Source organism: Pseudophryne corroboree, chromosome 2 (genome assembly GCF_028390025.1).
Source record: "Pseudophryne corroboree isolate aPseCor3 chromosome 2, aPseCor3.hap2, whole genome shotgun sequence".
NCBI classification, from domain to species: domain Eukaryota; kingdom Metazoa; phylum Chordata; class Amphibia; order Anura; family Myobatrachidae; genus Pseudophryne; species Pseudophryne corroboree.
In genome coordinates, this window is record NC_086445.1 from 969,913,291 (window position 1) to 969,937,131 (window position 23,841).

Sequence of the window (23,841 nt, forward strand, 5' to 3'; positions counted from 1 at the left end):
TCATTGTTGTCACTATCGTTATGCACTACTCCCATCATCAGTTCTTCTCTGGTGAACACTGATGAAACAAAATTGTTCAGTATTTCCGCTTTTATATCATCATCATTTATCAATACTCCAAATTCATCTTTTATTGGACCTACGTTCTCCTTTTTTAACCTTTTACTGTTTATGTATTTGAAAAACTTTTTAGGATTGGTTTTGCTCTCCGTAGCGATTTGCTTTTCGTCTTTAATTTTAGCTGCTCTTATTGCTTTTTTGCATCTTTTATTGCATTCCTTGTAGTACTGGAATGACTCCTCCTTTCCATTAGATTTAAATGCTTTGAAAGCATGCTTCTTTTTATCCATTTCTTCCTTGACCTTCTTATTAAGCCAAATCGATTTGAGTTTCGTACTTCTGCGTTTACTGCCCATGGGAATGAATTTGTGAATATTGCTATCTAGTAACCCTTTTAAAGCATCCCATATTTCTGCAGTGTTCTTGCCATGAAACAAAACTTCCCAGTCACTGCTGTTTAGTGCACTTCTCAGCATACTGAAGTTAGCCTTCCTAAAGTTAAATGTTTTGGTTGGTCCCTTGAAGTGATGTTTCTTGAAACTGATGTTGAATGTGATCATATAGTGATCACTGTTACCCAAGGTCTCCACAACTTTAGTGCTTCATATAATGTCCACATTATTAGTAATTACTAGATCCAGAGTAGTTTTACCTCTAGTTGGGTCCTCGACTAATTGAGACAAGTAGTGATCCTTTAATGTATTTAAAAACCTGTTGCCCCTAGCTTTAACACATGAATCATTACTCCAGTTTATATCAGGATAATTAAAATCCCCAATCACTAGGATGTCACCCAATCCCGCAGCCTTTTCAATTTGCTGCAAGAGTTGTTCTTCCTCATGTGTGCTAATATCTGACTGTTTGTAGCACATACCTATGACTAGTTTTTTTGAATCAATACCCCCACTTGAGATTTCAACCCATAGTGACTCCACATTATCTCCAGTCTCCTCATAAATAACCTCCTTTAAGTATGGTTTAAGAGATGGTTTAACATAAAGACATAAACCTCCTCCTCTTTTGTTAGCCCTGTGCCTCCTGAAAAGAGAATACCCCTCAAAGTTTGCAACCCAATCGTGAGAGTCATCCCACCATGTTTCCGTAATACCTATAATATCATACTGAGCCTTTGATGCTAACAATTCTAATTCCCCCATTTTTCCTGCTAGGCTTCTTGAGTTCGCAAGAATACATTTTAGTTTCCCTTTTCTGTTTGTTTTTTTAAGGGTATCCTATCATTGCTTACAAGTACCTCCCTAGAGTTACACTTACTGCCAGTTCTTCTCCTCACTCCCTCTCCTCCCCCATCATACTTACTATTCCTTTTGATCCACCCATTTAGTCCTTCTAAACTCTCCACCCCGACATAAGTATTTTCCCTTAGGTTACTTACATAATTTTTCCTTATGCTACTTACATAAATTTCAATATGCTGTAATGATGAACCACAATTGTTGTTAGTTAATGTTTTGGCAATACCTTTGTTAATACCCTTTTTAGTACCCATGTAAGTACCCTTGTTGGCTGCTCTTTCCCTCCCCCCTTCTCCACCCCCATTTAGTTCACTACCACCATCCTTACTATTCTCACTGCATGACCCACAGTTTCTAGGTAAACCCTCCCCCCAGGCACATAGTTTAAAATCTCCTCCAACCTTCCAACCATCCTTCCCCCCAGCACCGCAGCTCCCTCCTCATTCAGGTGCAATCCATTGCAACAAAAAAGATGGTGCCTGACTGAGAAGTCCACCCAGTGTTCCAGGAACACAAACCCCTCCTTCCTACACCTGTCTCTAAGCCACACATTTACCTCCCTGATCTCCATCTGCCTCCCTGGGCTAACGCGTGGCACAGGTAGTATTTCGGAGAATATTACCTTTGATGTCCTTGCCTTTAGTTTCTGGCCTAAATCCCTATAATCGTTCTTAAGGACATCCTACCTACTACTAACTTAGTCATTGGTGCCAACGTGCACCAAGACTGCCGGGTCCTACCCAGTCCCTCCCAACAATCTATCTACCCGGTGCTGCACCTGAGCACCTGGGAGACAACAGACCGTACGGCGATCACGATCCTGGTAGCAGATTGCCCTATCTGTCGTCCTGATGATAGAGTCCCCTACCACCACAATCTGCCTGGGTACCTTTCTCTCATTCATCCCATCTGTGCCAGAGGGACCACTCCTCCAGTTGCTAGAGGGAACTGTCTCCTCCGGCACCGTCATTTCCTTACTATTATCCACTGAATCTTTGTCCAATTGGGTGAATTTGTTCAGTTTTGATAGTTCAGAGATGTCGTGCCTCCCCCTCTTTTTCTTTCTTCTAACAGTGACCCAGCTGGCTACCTGATTATTCTCATCTACCGGTGTGTCCCCCTGCAACTCCTCCACCGTTCTATGTAAACTTTGCTCGAGATTGTGAATATCTCTCAGTCGCGTAACGGTTTGCTCTAGATCAGTTACCTGGGCTTCCAGGGCATCCGTTCGCACACATCTCGCACAGATGTATTCACACTGGGATGGTTGCTCCAGGTGTGTATACATATTGCATGACACGCACTGAGTGAGATTCTCAAACTCGGCCCCTCCTATTTGCTTGACAACTCAACTCCCTATTACCTTCCGAAGAACAATGCAGAATAATACAAAAAATGCAAGCAATGCAATACAAACAATGCAATATGATATTGACTATGACATAGCTGTGGAGAGGATCAATATTCACAACACAGCAGAAATAGCCAATTCAATCACATACACAATGAAATAGGTAATCAATACTTATCTGAGTGGGCCCTCTCCTGCGACACCACTACTCCTCCTTGCAGTTGTTTTGCACCTCCTTCTCACTTGCTGCCGTGCATCCGACTTCTGGCACCTACTTCGTCCTCAGTTCACAGTCCCTTCACACGCAGGCTATGTCTGCAGCAGCACACTCTCACTCACCCAGCAGCAGCAGCCCTCACCCACTGTGTCAGCAGCAGCTCACTCACTCAGCAGCAGCAGCCTCACACACTTACTCTCCCCCAGCAGCCCTCAGACACTGAGTCTGCAGTAGCACAGTCTCCTCACACGCAGGCTGTGTCTGCAGCAGCACACTCTCACTCACCCAGCAGCAGCAGCTCTCACACACTTACTCTCCCCCTCTCACTCACCCCAGCAGCAGCCCTCACACACTGTGTCTGCAGCAGCTCACTCACTCAGCAGCAGCAGCCTCACACACTTACTCTCCCCCAGCAGCCCTCAGACACTGAGTCTGCAGTAGCACAGTCTCCTCACACGCAGGCTGTATCTGCAGTAGCACACTCTCACTCACCCAGCAGCAGCAGCTCTCACACACTTACTCTCCCCCTCTCACTCACCCCAGCAGCAGCCCTCACACACTGTGTCTGCAGCAGCTCACTCACTCAGCAGCAGCAGCCTCACACACTTACTCTCCCCCAGCAGCCCTCAGACACTGAGTCTGCAGTAGCACAGTCTCCTCACACGCAGGCTGTATCTGCAGTAGCACACTCTCACTCACCCAGCAGCAGCAGCTCTCACACACTTACTCTCCCCCTCTCACTCACCCCAGCAGCAGCCCTCACACACTGTGTCTGCAGCAGCTCACTCACTCAGCAGCAGCAGCCTCACACACTTACTCTCCCCCAGCAGCCCTGAGACACTGAGTCTGCAGTAGCACAGTCTCCTCACACACTTTCTTCTTTCACACTCGCGCTCTTAATCGCACTTACTCACACCACTAGCTGCGGCAGCAGCAGCGGCCCAACACTCACCTACACTCACTCTCACTCACTCCTACATACACACCGGCGTCAGCAGCAGCGATCTTCTTGCTGCACGCTCCACTCCTCTTGCTGCTCTTCCCGCTCAGCCCGGCCCTGGTCCCGACTTCTGCCGCTTCCATCACTTCCGGTTTCCTTCACCAGCGCTCAGCGTTCTCCCGCATCAGCGGGATATCTAAATACTATTTCACCTGTTTCTAGGAAACATTCCACCCACTGGCCGTATTGTAATGGGCCATTTTCTAGCAGGCACGATGCTCCTCCGGGCGCACAATTGCCGTACTCCTCTGATTCCCTCTTTAAATGTGGTTGATAATGCAATCCAATGTAATTTTGAGTTTTAAACTGCAGGCTCATCCTATTCACCCTTGACGGCCAGCCATATGGTAAGATTGTCCGCTCTAGATCAGGGGTGGTCAACCAGTCAAAGGCAAAGAGCCAGAAAGGATCCATAGGCAAGGGCAAGAGACACTATAATGCGCGCGCTGAAGGCGTGTGCGCAAAAATGGGGCATGGCCTAGTTGTTACAAAGCCACGCCCCATTTTTGTGCACACACCTTTCAGTATGACGTTTGTAGGAGTGTGACCTTGTGTCATAACCCCGTTTAGTCATGTTGTACAGTGCCACATACATATAAAAATGCCAAAAATGGGTGCCACCACAGTGCCAAATACATATATGCCCCAACAGTGCCAGATACACATGTCCCCACAGTGCCAGATAAATATATGCCCCCAGTACCAGATACACGTGTCCCCACAGTACAAGATACATATATGCCCCACAGTGCAAGATATATATATGCCCCAGAGTGCAATATACATATATGTCCTCACAGTGCCAAATACATATGCCCCACAGTGTCAAATGCACATGTCCCAACAGTGTCAAATACATATATGCCCCCAGTGCCAGCTACACATGTCCTTACAGTGCCAGATATGCCCCCATTGCCAGATAGACATGTCCCCACAGTGTCAGATATATCCCCGGTGCAGATACACATGTCCCCACAGCGCCTCCCACAGTGCCAGATATGCACCCAGTGCAGATACACATGCCTCCACAGTGCCAGATATGCCCCCAGTGCAGATACACATGCCCCCACAGTGCCAGATATGCCCCCATTGCCAGATATGCCCCCACAGTGCCAGATATACCCCAGTGCAGATTCACATGCCCCCACAGTGCCTCCCACAGTGCCAGATATGCCCCCAGTGCAGATACACATGCCCCCACAGTGCCAGACATGCCCCCAGTGCTGATACACGTCTCCACAGTGCCTCACCCCCCACCCCCACCCAAAAAAAAAAGTGCTGTTTACCGCACTGCTCAGCTGCTGCTGAGAGGGGATGGAGAGCCTCTCCTACACCTCTCCTACCCCTCAGTTTCCGGTGGCAGTGTCTATCTCCAATGCAGCACTGGCCCGTGAGCCAATCAGGCCGGCACCGAATTGAAGATAGACACCGCCCGCTGGAAACCTGTCTGTGCGCCGGGCTGTGAGTGCGCTGTATCGGGCAGCAGTGGCCAGAGCGTATCGAGCCGCATGCGGAGGATGAAAGAGCCGCATGCGGCTCGAGAGCCATGGGGATAGCCACTGCTGATCTAGATCCTGTGGTGAGTGCAGTGAATCACTGAGCCTGCAAGGGGATTTGTAGCACTCACCCTGCTGTTGGCATTCTGGCAGGTGGGATGTCCTTGTCGGGATACTGAAAGCTGGCATCCCACCGGGATTACATGTGTATTCCTCAGAGAGACCCAAATATTTCATACATTACCTGATGCTAGATGAAATTCTAGATGGATGGCGGTCATTAGGTCGACATGAGTTAGGTCGACATCCATTGGGTCAACCACGTTTGGTCGTCATGGATTAGGTCGACATGATCACTAGGTCGACATGGTCATTGGGTCAACATGTACTAGGTAGACATGGAAACAGGTCGACATGAGTTTTTCACAATTTTTTTATTTTTTTTACCTTTTTCATACTTAACGATCCACGTGGAATACAATTGGGAACGGTAACCTATGCCAAGCACAGCAAGGCACCATGCCCGAAGCATGGCGAGCAAAGGGAGCCATGCGATGGGTCACGGTGCACTAATTGGGGGTCCCCATCAGTTTTTGAAGAAAACAATAGCAAAAAAAAGTAAAAAAACCCAGGTTAATCTTTTTCCATGTCGACCTAATGATCACGTCGACCTAGTGATCATGTCGACATGCACGTTGGCCAAACGTGATTGACCCAATGTATGTCGACCTAACACATGTCGACCTAATGAACCACACCCATTCTAGATTAGCTATGTTTAGAATTTTACATGAAGAAAGAATAGCCAACACTACTTTATGTAACACAACATCTATAAAGTTTTTTCCTCCCTAAGACCGTATGCAAAAAATATTTAATGTAGAAAGCATGTTTGTTAGCAGAGATTATCAACTATAGTATATACCAATTATTTTCTATTTGGAGTTATTGTCAAGTTATATGCAGCAAATTTATATGAGAATAAAGAAAGCAGTGAACCTTAACAATTTCCAGTGTAATGCTCACAAATACATAAAGTATGCTTAAGGCAGAAAGGATGAAGATCAACAGCCACTGTATATTAATGATAAAAAAGAAACAAAAAACAATACAAAGCTGGTGATCATTATGGAAAAAAGAGTTAAGATAATCTTTCAGTTGGTAATGATGTAACTGCCGTGGCACAGATGGGCTGATTCTATTTTGGGAGCAATGCAAAAAAAAACAAGTAATTTTGGGGGTAATTCAGAGTTGATCGCAGCAGCAACTTTGTTAGCAGATGGGCAAAACCACGTGCACTGCAGCAGTGCCGTAACTAGACATTTTAGCGCTGTGTGCAAGAAACGGCATCGGCGCCCCCCTTTAACGCAAACCGGCTGCAGTGCGTGTCATAGGCACGCGCAAAAAAATATAGGGGCGTAGATTCATGGGAAAGGGGTGTGGCCACAAAATAATACCAATTCATATAATGGTGCACAGTAGTCTCCATTATTCAATTTACACCGCACAGTATCACTACTACACCAGGTAGAGCCCCTTCTACACCTTACGGCAGACAGCGTCCCCTTTTTCACATTACGGCAGACAGTGTCCTCTTTTTACACATTATGGCAGACAGTGTCCTCTTATCACACATTACGGCAGACAGCGTCCCCTTTTTTACACAATACGGCAGACAGAGTCCCCTTTTTTTACACATTACGGCAGACAGAGTCCCCTTTTTACACAATACAGCATTCAGCGTCCCCCTTTTTTATACATTATGGCAGACAGAGTCCCCTTTTTTTACACATTATGGCAGACAGAGTCCCCTTTTTTACACATTACGGCAGACAGCGTCCCCTTTTTTACACATTACGGCAGACAGCGTCCCCTTTTTTACACATTACGGCAGGCAGCGTCCCCTTATTTACACATTACGGCAGACAGAGTCCCCTTTTTTTTTACACATTACGGCATACAGAGTCCCCTTTTTTACACATTATGGCAGACAGAGTCCCCTTTTTTACGCATTACGGCAGACATCGCCCCCCTTTTTTACACATGACGGCAGACAGCATCCCTTTTTACACATTATGGCATACAGAGTCCCCTGTTTTACACATTACGGAAGACAGCGTCCCCTTTTTTACACATTATGGCAGACAGAGTCCCCTTTTTACACATTACGGCAGACAGCGTCCCCCTTTTACACGTTACGGCAAACAGCGTCTCCTTTTTTACACATTACGGCGGAGAGCGTCTCCTTTTACACATTACAGCAGACAGAGTCCCCCTTTTACACATTATGGCTGGCAGAGTCCCCCTTTTCCCCTTTAACACAGTACGGCAGCCAGTCCCCCTTACACCCCGCCCCCACTGCTACCCTTTGGGTGTAGTGTAGTGTAGTGAAGTGTACTGTGGTGTAGTGTTGTGTAGTGTACTGTAGTGAAGTGCAGTGTAATATAGTGTAGTGCACTGTAGTGAAGTGTAGTGTAGCATAGTGTAGTGTAGTGTAGTCACTTACATGCTGTTGCAGGCAGGCGGCAGTGGCTTCACGGGGACATGGGCGGGCGGGTGGTGGCTTCAGCAGCAGGAGTCTGGTAGGAGGCAGCAGCTTCCATATTGCAGGGGAGGGGGGCCGGGCTGCCGATGGACCATTGGGAAGGCTGCACAGATGCCGCAGCGGCTTGAAAACTTCCTCTGAACTTGAAACCGCCCGCCCGCCTGTGTCCAGCTAGCACTGTACACATGCGGGCGGGCAGCTTCAAGTTCAGAAAAAGTTGCAGAACACAGGCGGGCGGGTGTCGGCAGCTACAGCGGGACACGGTTATGTCCAGGCGGGCGGGCAGCGGCTTCAGAGGGACACGGGCGGGTGGCGCCACCGTCAACGGAACACAGGCTGGGCTCTGAGCTAGCAGGTGTGATGCCCGATGGTGCGCCCTCAGTGCATTTGCGTTGTGGGCAAGGCACCATCGGCACACACCTAATTACGGCTCTGCTCTGCAGGGAGGGGCAGATATAACATGTGCAGAGAGAGACAGATTTGAGTGGGGTGTGTTTTAACTGAAATCTAAATTGCAGTGTAAAAATAAAGCAGCCAGCATTTACCCTGCAGAGAAACAAAATAACCTACCCCAATCTTATGGGCTCTACACATCAGGGAACCTGGCGGCGGGGGAGAGGTGATGGGGAGAGTGAAGTTTCTTCATAGCACTTCATGCTGTAGCTGCATAGCACTGCATGCTGTAGCTAATAGCTCCATAGCACTGCATGCTAAAATGGAAGAGATTGTCCATATTGGCCTTCATGCATAAGCGACCCAGCACCAACGATGAACGAGAGCGGGACCATGCATCGTTCATCGTTGGCGCCTACACACTGAATGATATGAACAAGTTCTCTTTCATTAATGAACGAGAATGTTCATATCGTTCACTGTTATCTACCGGTGTGTAGGGCCCAAAACTCTCTCTGCAAATGTTACTATCTGCCACACCTGCAGTGCACATGGGGGGGTCATACCGACCCGATCGCATGCTGCACTTCTTCGCAGCGGTGCAATGGGGTCGGAACTGCGCATGCGCGGCATGTGCATTGTGCACATGCGTTGTTGCCCGGTGACTACTTTTTTAGCATAGCAGGGCTGCAGAAGCAATCGCAGCCCTGCTATGCTAAAATACACTCCCCCATAGGCGGCGTCAAGTTGATCGCACGAGCAGCAAAAAGTTGCTACGTGCGATCAACTCGGAATGACCACCAATATTCTCAAGTATCAGCCTACTCTTCATACTTATGCTGGGCATACACTATGCAATTATCTGGCAGACCATCTGTCAAATCTGACTGGTTGGGCTGAAAATCGGGCAGTATATGGGAGCAAATGACTATCGACCATTTGCACCCAAACACTATAAAATTGGGTAAAAATGGTAATTCAGACAAATTGGTTTAACCAGTCTGTTTTCCTTTTTTTTTTATTAGCAAATAGGTGATTGTCATTTGTTCCCATACAATACCAGATTTTCATTCCAACCAGCCAGATTGGCCAGATGGAGATGGTCTGCCAGATAATTGTATAGTGTATGCCTGTCTTAAATAACAGATTTTGTCCATTTTCGAGTGTTTGGAAACAAATGGTTGATAGTCATTTGCTCCCATACATTACCAGATTTTCATTCCAGCAAAAATTCTCTAACCATTAAAAATTCTCTAACAGATATAGATATAAAAACCTTATCAAATCTCTCTTTTTTACTCTCCTTTCTTTCTATACCTATGTACATATATGTGTATGGGATTATTGAAATCATGTGTATGATATTGAATTGATACACATTAGGTAAAATCCGTGTGTGTTGTTTGTATCCAGGCAACACACTAACAGGAGGTGGGGGCGGACCGCTATGATGGCCCGATCACGTGTCCGTTCTGGGGCACGTGATGTTGTCCCAGGGAGCGTTGGGTGCGCTCCAACCATGCGTTCCACGGGCATCTTCCGGCCTCTGACCGGGGAGGTGCGGTGGCGCATGATGGAGTGTGACACAGGTGCGCTCGCCTAACACATGGGCGGGCGTCCCGACGGACCCCGGGCCACAATGGACCAACTAGCAGGCTCACCCCACACCTGACACTCATCAATATATTGGTGAGTGACAGATCGGTCACATGACCTGCATATGTTTTTATATTCTTTATGGTTTGTTATCAAATAAATACTTTTTAAAATATGCATTATAAGTGTTTGAGGACTGCCTTCCTAAGAATGTATGTTAATGTTTGTTTTAGAACAAGGATCAGTTAATTAGAGTTGTCATAGCTGTTGCATTACTAACCATTAGTGAGGTATAAAAATGGCTACCACTGTCTCTGAGATCTACTTCTGAGGAAGCTGGACGACCTAGTCCAGGGAAACGCGTTAAGGCCTATGCTGAGGAACTTTTGCACTTTTTACCATTTAAGACTGATCTGGATAAGGACTTTTGCTTCCCTATTGGGATACAAATAAAACCGCAGATACCTCCTGTGTCGAGTACTTCCAGCAATTCATGGAAACCACTTTAATCACCTAAGCAGATGAATACTAAGAGTCATCTTTTCGTGGAACTGTGAATGAGGTATATTTAGGGTATTACCAGCTGACTGTGCTTTATACTGCTATTCAAGGAGGAGCGGATTTCCATTTAAGTCCGGGATCTTTTAAATTAATGGTATAGTTCCTATCAGCAAAATCTATCATTCTGACTATCTCAGAGCCATTTAGGATTAACTAATGTTTTTCGTATTTTATAATTTTATTTTTATGCTATTACCGACTATTTAGTCTTTACTATGGTTCTAGAATTGTTTTAATGTATATACTTTTATTGTATATTAAAAAATAAGAATAAAGATACTAATTAACTGATCCAATTGTTTCTTATCAATACTTTGGTCAAACGACTCATAGCGCTGGTACTTTTGCTTTATTTATACCTAATCCCTTGGGGTCTGACAAACCCCTTCCAGCAGCTGTGACTATTCAGTGGGTCTATATATTTTACCTTTTTCATTCCAGCTAGCCAGATTAGACAGATGGTATGCCAGATAATTGCATAGTGTATGCCCAGCTTTAGATTTATAGCGGCACTTACAGTATGCTGCATTTATTAGAGCTTAGACACAGGTTATTGTGATGAAACAAGGGATATATTTTACCCAAACATTGCTGTGCCTCATTTCTTGCAAATAATAGATTACATGTATGAGCATTTTTTAGGCCTTTTGTTCTCCACTTGTTTGCAACCCCTTATTCGTATTATGTATAATGTAAGATTTAATTATATTTTTTGTTGTTACTGGTGTCGGGTCTAAAGCTGCAATGGGGGACACCAAGTTTATGAGGATGGAACAAAGTGCTGGCTCAAGAAACTACCGATAGCTGGGTTAAACTTCTAGATGACTAGTTAGACATTGTATCAAATGCTGACCCTCTAGGGAGTGATCTTTTGCAGAGCAATCAACAAATGGGTTTAAAAGGTTTTATTGCATATTCTAAGGTATTTTAGAACAATGTTACGCTACCACCAGCAGTACCCAAACAGTGAAAAGAATTCAATCCAGGCTTAGCAGATAAGTGCTGTCAGAGGTAAGTCAGGATGGAAGACTTCTAGCCCCAGAATATGCATCACCCTAATGGCTGGGAAAAGAGACTGGTGAAGAACAGCTTAGAATTGACCATCCCAGGCAAGTGGTTAAAGTGCACCTTCCATAACTCAGCTTAACCTCCTCTATGTGTGCTGTAGACAGTCATGGCTTGCATTTGGTCCAATTGTCTTAGGCCTTCTAGAGTTGGTTGATAGCGTGACTTATGCCTAGTGCTGTGCAAATTTTAAAAAAAAATCATGTCATCATGTCATTACTTAGATGAGCCACTTCAGAGCAAGAAATTCCCTTAGCAAACAGTAATATATAAAATATAAATATAAGTCCTAAAAGTAGATAAAGAGAACCAAATCAAACAAATGAGACAAAAAAATTGACATGCTCATTTTTATTTTGAGGAAAATGGTCATATCTGTGAGTGGCAAATGTTTGTGAACCTTTAGGCTTAGCAGATATTTTGAAGGTGAAATTAGAGTTAGGTATTTTCAATCTATGGGATGACAACCAGGAGTGAGTGGACAACCTGTCTTTTTAAAAGAACAGGGATCTATCTTAAGCTGGGCATAAACTATACAAGTATCTTGCAGATCATCTGCCAGATCTGGCTGGTTGGATTGAAAATCTGGTAATGGATGAGAGCAAATGACAATCTACCATTTGCTCACAAGCACTGGAAAATGGACAAAGCCTGTAGGTCAAACAAATTGGTCAGATCCATGATTTAACCAATTTGTCTGAACTAGTTTTTGTCAGTTTTCCAGTGTTTGGGAGCAAATGGTCAATTGTCATTTGCTCTCATCCATTACCAGATTTTCATTCCCACCATCCAGATCTGGCAGATGATCTGCCAGATAATTGTATAGTGTATGCCCAGCTTTAGTCTTATGTTCACAACACGTTTGTTGAAGTGTATGATGCCATGAACAAAGAAGATTACTGAGGACCTCAGAAGAAGAGTTGTTAATGCTCATCAGGCTGGAAAAGGTTACAAAACAATCTCTAAAAAGTTTGGACTCCATAATTTAACAGTCAGATAGATTGTGTACAAATGGAGGAAATTCCAGACCATTATTACCCTCCTCAGGAATGGTCAACAAACAAAGATCATGCCAAGAGCAAGGCATCTAAGAGTTTGCAAGGTCATAAAGGAATCCAAGATAACCTCTAAGCAACTGATGGCCTTTATCACATTAGCTAATGTTAATGTTCATGAGTTCATCATCAGGAGGACAATGAACAACAATGGTGTGCATGGCAGGATTGCAAGGAGAAAGCCGCTGCTCTCCAAAAAGAACATTGCTGCCCATCTGCAGTTTGCTAAAGATCACCTGGAAAAGCCAGGAGGCTATTGGAACAATGTTTTTTGGACAGATAAGTCTAATATAGAGCTTTTGGCTTAAATGAGAAGCATTATGTTTGGAGAAAGCAGAACACTGCATTCTAGCATAAAAATCTTATACCATGTGTGAAACACTGTGGTGGTGGTGGTGGTGGTGGTATCATGGTTTGGACCTGTTTTGCTGCATATGGCCCAGGATGACTTGCCATAATTGATGGGACAATGAATTCAGAATTATACCAGAATATTCTAAAGGAAAATGTAAGGACATCTGTTCATAAGCTGCATCTCAAGAGAACGTAGGCCATGCAGCAAGACAACCACTCAAAGCACAAAACTCATTCGACCAAAGCATGGTTAAAGAAGAATAAATGTAAAGTTTTGGAATGGCCAAGTGAAAGTTCTGACCTTATTCCAATCGAAATGTTGCGGAAAGGACGTGAAGCGAGCAGTTCATTGGAAGAAACCAACCAACATAACAGAGTTGAAGCTGTTTTATACAGCAGAGGAAAGTGGTAAAATTCCTCCAAGACTAATAGACAATTACAGGAAATGTTTACATGCAGATATTGCGCCACGTGGTAGTCATACCAGGTACTGAAAGCAAAGGTTCAGATACTTTTACCACTCACACATATGTGATATTGGATCATTATTCTCAATAAAAAAAGGAGAATGTTTAATTTTTTTGTATCATTTGTCTGATTTGGTTCTCCTTATTTACTTTTAGGACTCTAAAAAATACTGTTGGTGTAAACAAACGTTCAAGCACCATTGTATGTATACAGTGTATGTGTATATATATATATATATATATATATATATGGAAGGGGGGAATAGGGGTACCAGCGACTTACAATGTCTAATAAAAATAGCTATGAAGAATATAGCGGGATACGTATCCCGCTATATTCTTCATAGCTATTTTTATTAGACATTGTAAGTCGCTGGTACCCCTATTCCCCCTTTCCACATCTTAATTTTAAAGGCAGCTTATCACTGCCGAATATTTAGGGGTTAGCTGACACCTTACATTTTTAAAGGAGTGTCTTTAATTACTGTATTATCATTTTAAAAATATCTGTTCACATACACCTGTGGCGCTGTACCCCCACTACCCAATCCATATATATATATATATATATATATATATATATATATAGTGATGAATAGATGTGTGGCACTCAAGGGACTTTGTATCTAACAGCATAGCCAGTAAAGAAGGCAGCAGGAAGCTGTCACATGCTGGTCGGTCAACGTTTCATTTTAATGATAACATTTTATCAGGACATGGTCTGACGAAATTCTATCATTAAAATGAAACGTGTCCTGCTGCCTTCTTCACTGGCTATGCTGTGAGATACAAAGTCCCTCGAGTGCCGCACATCTATTCATCACCATGTCCATCACAGCAGCAGGCACCTGGTCGCCAACATTTGTATGAATTTGGAGTGCCAGTCTACTTTGTATGTGTATATATATATATATATATATATATATATATATATATACTGTACATATTGTATATAAAATTCATTAGTCTGTGTGTATGTCCGGTTATGCATTCAGATACCCTGCACTGATTGGGATGAGACCAATGCAAGGTGTTCCAGTTGGACGTTGGCCAGGTGCTAGGTACGTTAGGGTCCCAATCGGACCTTCCGTTGGTATACACTGTGCAGAACTTTGATCAATGGGGCATTTTCTGAGCCTTCCACTGGATGGATTGGACAAAATCTTCACAAATTGATAATATTGATCCTGGAATACATACTCGGGGGCTGCGGTCCAGGATGGACCTGCTGTTAATGTTCACCAGGCAGAACTTTGACCCAGTGAGCCTGTTATGGGTCTTTCACTGGATGAATGTGAATGAAAATTTCACAGAATGATAACATTGGGCCCAAAAAGACATACTAAAGGGTTGAGGTCCTGGTTGGTGTTCACCAGAAAAATTGTTGACACAGAAAGCCTGTTCTGGGCCTGCCACTAGATGGATTTGGATGAAAACTTTAATAAACTGTAATAACTGACAATAAATAACCATAATTCAATGACCTGTACTAACTGACAGAAATGGAGGTACAATAGAAGACAAAAAATGTTGTGTACTTAAAAGCCTTGGGATAGCAACATTGATAACAGATGGAAAACTTTAAACCCGTCTCAATTATAAAACTGAACAGAAAAGAAAGTTGAGATCAGGGCTGCTGGCAACCCCCCCCCCCCAAAAAAAAAAAAGACAATGGGCAGCCACCTCATGGGTGTGCTGGAAGAGCTACTAAGCTGCTACCTGAAGTTATTTTTAAAATGTTGACAGTTAAAACCAACTCATTGATAACTCAATAACTGAAAAGATTACTTTAGATAGTAATATATGTCTGGCATTCTCCACAAATAAACCCAATGCCTGGGTGCCCTCCAAAGTGGTACAAATACATAAACTTGTGGCAGGCGGCATGCACAGGGCTTCCAATATTAATGATAGCAGCTGCTCACACCAGCGCTAAAGTTAACATTTCAGATTTTAATCCAATCTTTTTTTCCAGAAAAAAATTTGATTAAAATCTGAAACACTGACCTTAGCGCTGCTGTGAGCAGCTGCTGTCAATAATATTGGATGCCCCATGAGTACTGCCTGCCACCAGGTGTGTGTGTGTGTGTGTGTGTGTGTGTGTGTATATGTATGTATGTATGTATGTATGTATGTGTGTGTATATATATATATATATTATATATAGAAGGTTGAGTCACATTATTATGACCACCAGCTAGCCAGAGTTACCACCGTGTGCAGCACGGACAGCAGCTAGATAGGCTGAACTGTCGATTTAAACACAAGTCTTGCAGCCCTACTATAATACTGCCACCCTTGGCCCGAAAGCCGATAATCCTCCCTTTTTGCAACTCGGATAAATCGCCCCTTTTACCCATAACAGCAATGAGTGATATGTGTGCAGATGGCCTATCGCACACTTTATATACCCACCAAGCCACGCTGCCAACGTCAAATCTAGGAAGTGGTCATAATAATGTGACTCGAACATGTATATATATATATATATATATATATATATATATATATATATATACTCATAGGAGAACAAACAGCGGCACTCAGGAGACTTTCTTAGAGATAATAAAGTACAAAAATTCAATCCATGTTGTAATCAGGTGACCAACGTTTCGGGGCCGTGGCGCCCCTTTGTCAAGGTCATACAAATATATATATATATATATATATATACACATACATACACATACTGCCTGCACGTCTTTGACTGACACTCCACCTTTAGTTTATAATACCTGAGTGCCCTCCCATGGACCTCTGGGGAACAATGCACAATGTATATGATTGGGAGGCATTCCAGGGGTTTGAAACAAAATACACAGCCACAACAGCTTGCTTTTCAACGTTTCAGGTGTGCTTTAATAGCACCTCTCGTCAGGATAAACAAACAGTAACAAATCTTACCTTAAATACCATGTAAGTGAGGGATCAGGTCCCTGCTCCTTCTGCACGTCCGGCAATGGAGCGTGATGACGTCACAGGCGCCCGGCCAGTGGCGGGGTGTGCGGAGCCAGTCACCATAGTAACAAAGTACTAACAAGATACAAAAAACACACATGAGAAACCGCTACCTCTATCTGCCAGCTCAAGGAGAAAAATATAGATTTAACATTGCAATCAATGCTAGATCAACAACAAATATGCAGGATATATGTAATAATATAGCAAAACCACTGTATGTTAATTAACCCAGCATGACTCACTAATCCAACTACACTGCATAACATAACAAACAAGGTTAATGTAGACGCTTTGAATAAATATACTGCATGTAGCTAATATGCTGAAATCTAAAGGCACTGAATTCATATATAGTTATTATAATATTCTTATCTTTATCTACTAATTATATGAAAAAGAATTATTGTCTTATCATTCAATGATCACTTGTTACAAAAAAGAAAGAAAAGACAAATTTTCATTCAAGCCAGCTGCTGACACAGTATTCAACTAAAAAAATCCACCGTGCCTCCAAAATAAGTAATTTCCTATTGTGGTCACCTCCCCTTACCATGGGGGGAACATGGTCAATCAGCTTGTAGCTCAGTGTCACCATTAAGTGGCCTGCTTCTTTGAAGTGTCTTGCTACCGGCTCTTCCACAGATTTGCCCTCCAAGGCATGTCGAATAGCCAATCTGTGCTGCGCAGCCCTCTCACGGAAAGTGTACATCGTTTTGCCCAAATATGTGAGCCCACAAGGGCATTTGATGATATATACAATATATTTCGAGGTGCACGTCAACACATGCTTAATCGCCATCTTTTTTCCAGAATGGGGATGCAAAAATGACAACCCTGTTTCCAAATAGCATCAAGTTGTGCAACCAGTGCACTTATATGAACCCGGGGCTTTGCTGAGAAAGTTTGACTTTAATTCTCTGTGTTGGGTGGTGTCAGAATGAACAAGCCAGTCCTTTAGGTTTCGGCCCCCACGATGACATTTGAGCAACTCGCTGTTGTTAAGTGTTGGAATAGAAGTATCCGATTTTACAATTGGCCACAGCTTTCTCGCAGTATTTCCTATTGCCCCACTGACCATAGTGTACACAGTGATTAGTGGGACAACTCTTCTACTGGATTTTGTTTTTTTGCACAAACATTGTTCACGGAATAACGCAAGTGCTTTCATTTTAGCCTTTTACGAGATCATCTTTCCGATATCCTCTCTCCAGGAATTTCAAAAACATTTCATCAATCTCTTTTTCAGCTTCAAGAATATTACTTGTAATCCTTTGTGCCCGTAAAAACTGCGAATAGGGCAAGCCCTTCTTCATGGCCCCAGGATGAAATCTCCAGGCATGAAACAAGGTGTTCATATCCGTTGGTTTATGATACACAGACGTCTCAAGACTCTTTTCCCTTTTGGTTATAAGAACGTTCAGATAATGGATAGTGTCAGTGCTTACTTCAAACGTGAACTTGATGTTAGCCAATCTTCTTGTTAGCCTGACCATATCACCAGTAGATCATCTATATACCGTGTAAATAGAATTAATTATTTGGCAAATTGTGCATTTTCCAGAAATAGCCTCCACTCAATAGCTAACATGTAGGTGTTAGCAGATGCTGGGGCAACATTGATCCCCATCGCGAATCCCAAGCACTGCAAATAATATTCGCCATTAAACCAAACAAAATTGTGGATCAAGGTAATTTCAAGTAGCAGCAGAAAGAATTTAACGTCCCGTCCTTTATAATGTGGATTGCCATCCAGCAGATCTCTCATGGCCATGATTCCTTCATTTTGGGGAATATTAGTATAGAGATTTACTACATCTATGCTTGCCAGTACGCAACCATCCGGGAGTTCCGTGCATTTCTGAAGAAGTAATATCAACTGTGTTGTGTCCATCAAAACTGTTGGCTCTGCTTGAATCACTGGCTGGAGATAGAAATCCAGATATCTTGCTATTCCACTATAAAGTGAGCCCCGTGCTGAAATTAGACTGCATTGTTTAAGAAATACTGCCACCTTTGGCCCGAAAGCCAATAATCATCCCTTTTTGCAACTTGGATAAATTGCCGTTTTACCTATAATAGCAATGAGTGATATGTGTGTAGACGGCCTATCACGCACTTTATATACCCACCAAGCCACGTGACATGAAATACTTCATGGGCTATGTGCTACCGACATCAAATGTAGGAAGTGGTCATAAAAATGTGACTCAAACGTGTGTGTGTGTGTATATATATATATATATATATATATATATATATATATATTATGTGACAAGAACACTGGGATAGTGTTTGAGGGCAGGTATGTTTATCCCAGGTTCTTGTCTTACATGTTTTAGAAAATGAAAACTTCTAGGAAAATGCTTTTGTTTTCCACAGTGGGTACCAAAACAAGAAGTCTATCTCCAGGAGCAATTTCCCGTATCTTGGCACTCCGTTTATAGACCCTCTGTTGAGCACTTTGGGCCTGTTCCATGTGCTCTCTGACAATAGGTACCACAGCCGCAATCCTATCCTGCATTTGTGTTACATGTTCAATAACGCTTCTATAAGGAGTGGTCTGTCCTTCCCACGTCTCTTTGGCAATGTCCAACAGCCCTCTGGGGTGTCTACCATACAACAAATCAAATGGAGAAAACCCCGTAGAGGACTGAGGAACTTCTCTGATGGCCATTCACAAGTAGGGCAACAAACAATCCCAGTTTTTCCCATCTCTCTCAACAACCTTTTTTAACATACTTTTTAATGTTTTATTAAACCTTTCCACCAACCCGTCAGTTTGGGGATGGTAGATGGACGTCCTGAGGTGAGTGACCTTAAATAATTTGCACAATTCTTTCATGAACCTTGACATAAATGGAGTACCTTGGTCAGTCAAAATTTCTTTTGGTATTCCCACTCTACTAAAAACCTGCACCAGCTCCCTAGCTATCGCCTTGGTTGTGATAGTGCGTAAGGGGACAGCCTCAGGATATCGAGTGGCATAGTCCATAATTACCAGGATATACTGATGGCCCCGAGCAGACTTTAACAAGGACCCCACGAGATCCATGGCTATTCAGTCAAACGGGACCTCTATAATAGGCATGGGAACTAGTGGGCTCCTGAAATGGGGTCTAGGGGCATGATACTGGCATTCAGGACAGGAAGAACAATATTCAGACACTTCTTTATAAACCCCTGACCAAAAGAACCTTTGTAAAACTCTTTCAGTGTTTTTTTCTACCCCTAAATGTCCTGCGGTAACGTGACTATGAGCTAAATCTAGTACCGTTCTCCGATAAGGCTGGGGAACTACCAGCTGTTCCACCACATCCTCACCCCTTTTGACAATGTGGTACAAGAGCTCATTACAGATGGCCATGTGGGGATACGTAACCCTGTCACCTGGTACCACAGGTTCCCCATTAACAACCTTAACATTCTCTCTAGCCTTTATTAAGGTAGGATCCTTTAACTGTTCAGATGCAAACAGATCCTTCTTTACCTCCAGGTCAGGCACGCTTTCAGTTCTAACTACTATGTCTCTGTTCCCAGCAAGAGGGTCCTCACTGGACTCCTCATCTGTCACTTCCCCAGCCAAACTAGCAAAAGGCAAAGGGTCAGAAAGTTCAGAAGACACACGTACATCCATAAAATCACCGGTATTATCAACTGGCTCTTTACTTCTCACATCTGTTGATAACTGTGATTCCCACAGTTTCCAAAAATGAGGACAATCCCTTCCTGTTATGGCCTCATGCACCAAGGTGGGGACCAGTCCTACTTTAACAATTGCTGACCCACAACAAGTTTCTATATTCACTTCAGCAGTGACATAATGTTGGGTATCCCCATGTATGCAAGTTACCCCAATAGGTACTTGCTGGACATTTAAGGGGTTCACTAACCCAGCTTTCACGAGGGTAACTAAACTTCCTGAATCTAGCAAGGCCTCTACCCGGTTACCCTCTAAGAACACATCACACATTTGTTTTTTCAGCTCAGGTGAAGGTACCACAGTATAGGCTAACCTAGCAAAGAAAGACATTCTGCGACATTCAAAGGCAGCATCACATTGCATGGGTTCTTGCGTGACTGGGCAATTGGCAATAACATGACCTGGCATACCACACCTAAAACATTTAACCACACGATTATCAACCCGTTTGGGCAGCATAGACCGTTCTAGCCCCATTGGCCTGTCTCCAGGGCCAGTGTTTACAGTCTCTCCAGCCTTGCGTTCTCTGAACCGCCCAGCAACGTTTTCCCACGGAACAGTCTTACCAGTCTTTACTGAAGGGCGCTGTCGAGGATCTATGGGCTGCTGGGTGGCCATCAGTAGTTCCTCTGCTGCCAAATACCTCTCTACCATGTTCACTAATTGGTCAGCAGTACCCGGGTTTCCATGGCTCACCCACTTGCGCAGGACCATGGGCAAAGATCTCAAGTAGCGGTCCATGACGACTCTTTCAACCATCTGGGGACCAGTTAATGTCTCTGGCTGTAACCATTTTTTTGTTTACTGAATAAGGTCGTGCATCTGGGAGCGAGGAGGCTTCTCCATGGCGTACACCCAACTGTGCACCCGTTGTGCTCGTACTGACAGCGTGACTCCCAGGCGGGTCAGGATCCCAGTCTTTAGTTTATCATAGACCCGAGCCTCAGCAGGGCTTAAATCAAAGTACGCTTTTTGGGGCTCACCTGACAGAAAAGGTGCCAGCAGACTGGCCCACTGTGCTTTCGGCCAGTTCTCACGCTCGGCAGTCCTTTCAAACGTGGTCAGGTAGGCCTCCACATCATAAGCCTCTGTCATTTTCTGCAGGAAGTGACTGGCCCGTATAGAACTAGAGCTGGTCGGAGCACTGACGGCCATATCTCCAATCCGAGCTGCAAGGCTCTGCACCACTTCTGTTAAGGCCTCTCTATCCTGACGCTGTTGTCTGTTGGCCTTCTGCTGTAGTCTCCAATTTTCCTCCATTGCCACCTGCTGCTGTCTGTTGGCCTCCTGCTGAGCCGCTGTAGCTTGCAGCAAGGCTTCAAGCAGTTCCTCCATGTTGACAGACTTTTCAGGCGGCTTTGTAGCTACTTTCACCCAGGACATATATCAAATCCTCAGGGCGAATCTCAGTAACTTCACACTGGGCTGTATCTGCATAAACCACCGTTTTCTGCAGGCCTCACAAAGCTGCTGCTTTCACTTATGCGCAGAACGGCTTGCTCGCATTCTCCACCAAGTTGTAACACTGTAAGGGTACAAAGTGCCATTTCCTGGGGTAAATGGCAGCACGCAGCTGAGGAACCACACAAGTCCAGTTTTTGGTACAACTGGCCCCAGCCAGTTTTATTATACAGAAAATAAAACAAACACCAAAAGAAAATACCTTGCCTGTCCGGCACTAACTAAACACAAGATGTTCCTAACTATCACTAAACAAAAACACAGAGTTCTCCAGTAAACACTGTATAGCTCACTTGTATCAGGAAGCGTGTTTCTCTCACAGAGATCCTGCAGTCTTACCAGGCAGTCTGCACACATTAATCAGGCTAGAAGCCCTATAAGACTCTTGCACAGCTGAAAGCCCTGATTAGCCCTCTGTGAGGCCAAAGATCCGAACTGGGCCCAATGTCTGGAACTCGCCCTATCTCTCTCTCAGGGCCCTTATCCAGCTTTTCCAGCAAACTGAAAAGGTTCTAACAAAACAAAAGCATTTTCCTAGAAGTTTTCATTTTCTAAAACATGTAAGACAAGAACCTGGGACAAACATACCTGCCCTCAAACACTATCCCAGTGTTCTTGTCACATTATATATATATATATATATATATATATATATATAGAAAGAGAGAGAAAGAGAAGAGGTAGAAATAGACTGTTATAACCTTTACATTTGGATATTCAAATCAAAATCCTGAAGTTGAGCCCTAGTACTACATATATACAGATTTCATTTTTCTTTTGTATTTCAATTTGTAATACAGCACATTTCCCTAACTAGGAGAGAATACATTATAGAGAACAGTATAAAGGCCATTGTGCAAATATTTTGCCATCAAAGCTCGAATCTGAAAAATGGCTCTGCCAGAGGCCCTCAGGAAATCTGTGCTATGAATATTGCTAATGTACACTGCCATCTGCTTTCGTACATCTGGTTCCCATGTTGTACAGTGCAATCAAAATAAATAAATAAACCAAATAGGTGATAATTAAAAAAGTAAACAAAAAGAAAAATAACAGTATATTTGAACAATATATTCTTATGTACGGCTAAGTATTTTATGCTACATTTTCAATATGAAATATACAGCAATATACATCTTCAAAGTTAACAGTAAAAATCTAAGCGAATCATAAAGAAGGAATATTGTGAATTCAGGTGACATTTATGTTTGTGTTTTGACTAATGGTGCAAAGAAACCATTCCTTTGGGGGGAAATGGTTCATCAAAGTGACATAAAAAAACACACAACATTTTAACTCACAGATGTCTCTGGCTTCATTAATTCTTTTTTTTTCTTTTCTACCTGTGAAGCGGCAGCGTTACAATACATCTGTTAATAGTGTACACAAAACAGAAGCTGGTTTAATAGACATGACAAAGAACCTTTAGCAGTGACACTTTCTTCCTGTCATATAAGACTGACAGGTGATTTCCTATAGGGGTATGTATCAAAACTTGGCGGGTACTTTATCTCTCTCCACTTTGTATCTTTCCAAGTTTTGATACATTCCCTCCATAGTCCTTTTCTGGAAATTCAAAAGAGGTGTGGCCTATCCTGAAATGGGCATGGCTTTACTTTAGTGTAGATGCAACTGGGCAAACTGTGTGGAGTTTAGGAATATCTGGTTGAAACTTATTTTTCCCATTTTTTATGGAAAGCATGAAAAATACTTCCCATTTTCAGTTAAGAAATTGTAGTTAATTATCACAAAAACAAATATTGCAAAGGATCATGAACCCATAGCAACTGGATAATTAACTTTGACAGTTTTTTATTTATTAATAATCACCAAAATTTCTATATCACTGCCTCCCTACAGTATTTATCATTGGGTTGGCATTTACAAATGCCTACTGTTCTTGTGAAGGACTATACTGCCATGTTCAGACCTGGCCATAACACTGCACATGTGTACCCATCAGGCAGTGCATGCTTATAGTGACAACATTCCAGAGAGGGAGAGTAGGCTCACAAAAGACAGATCAGAAGCTCCCTCTCCAGCCAGGTTCTCCTTCCTGACTGTACATTAGATTACACGTTATAGTTCAAAAGACACTGCTATTTTTGTTAAAGTCTTTTTTCCCCCCAACACATTTGCAATCCTTTTACTAGCATGCTGACTGCCGCCTCCCCCCATTGATGAAGCAATCGCATCACAATGTCTGCTTCAACGCAGGAATTAGAGATGCCTCCTGAAGGAGACCCGCATCCATGTTCCCAATTGCAGCGGCTGCGTGTGACGTCTCGCAGCTGCCGTGATCAGGC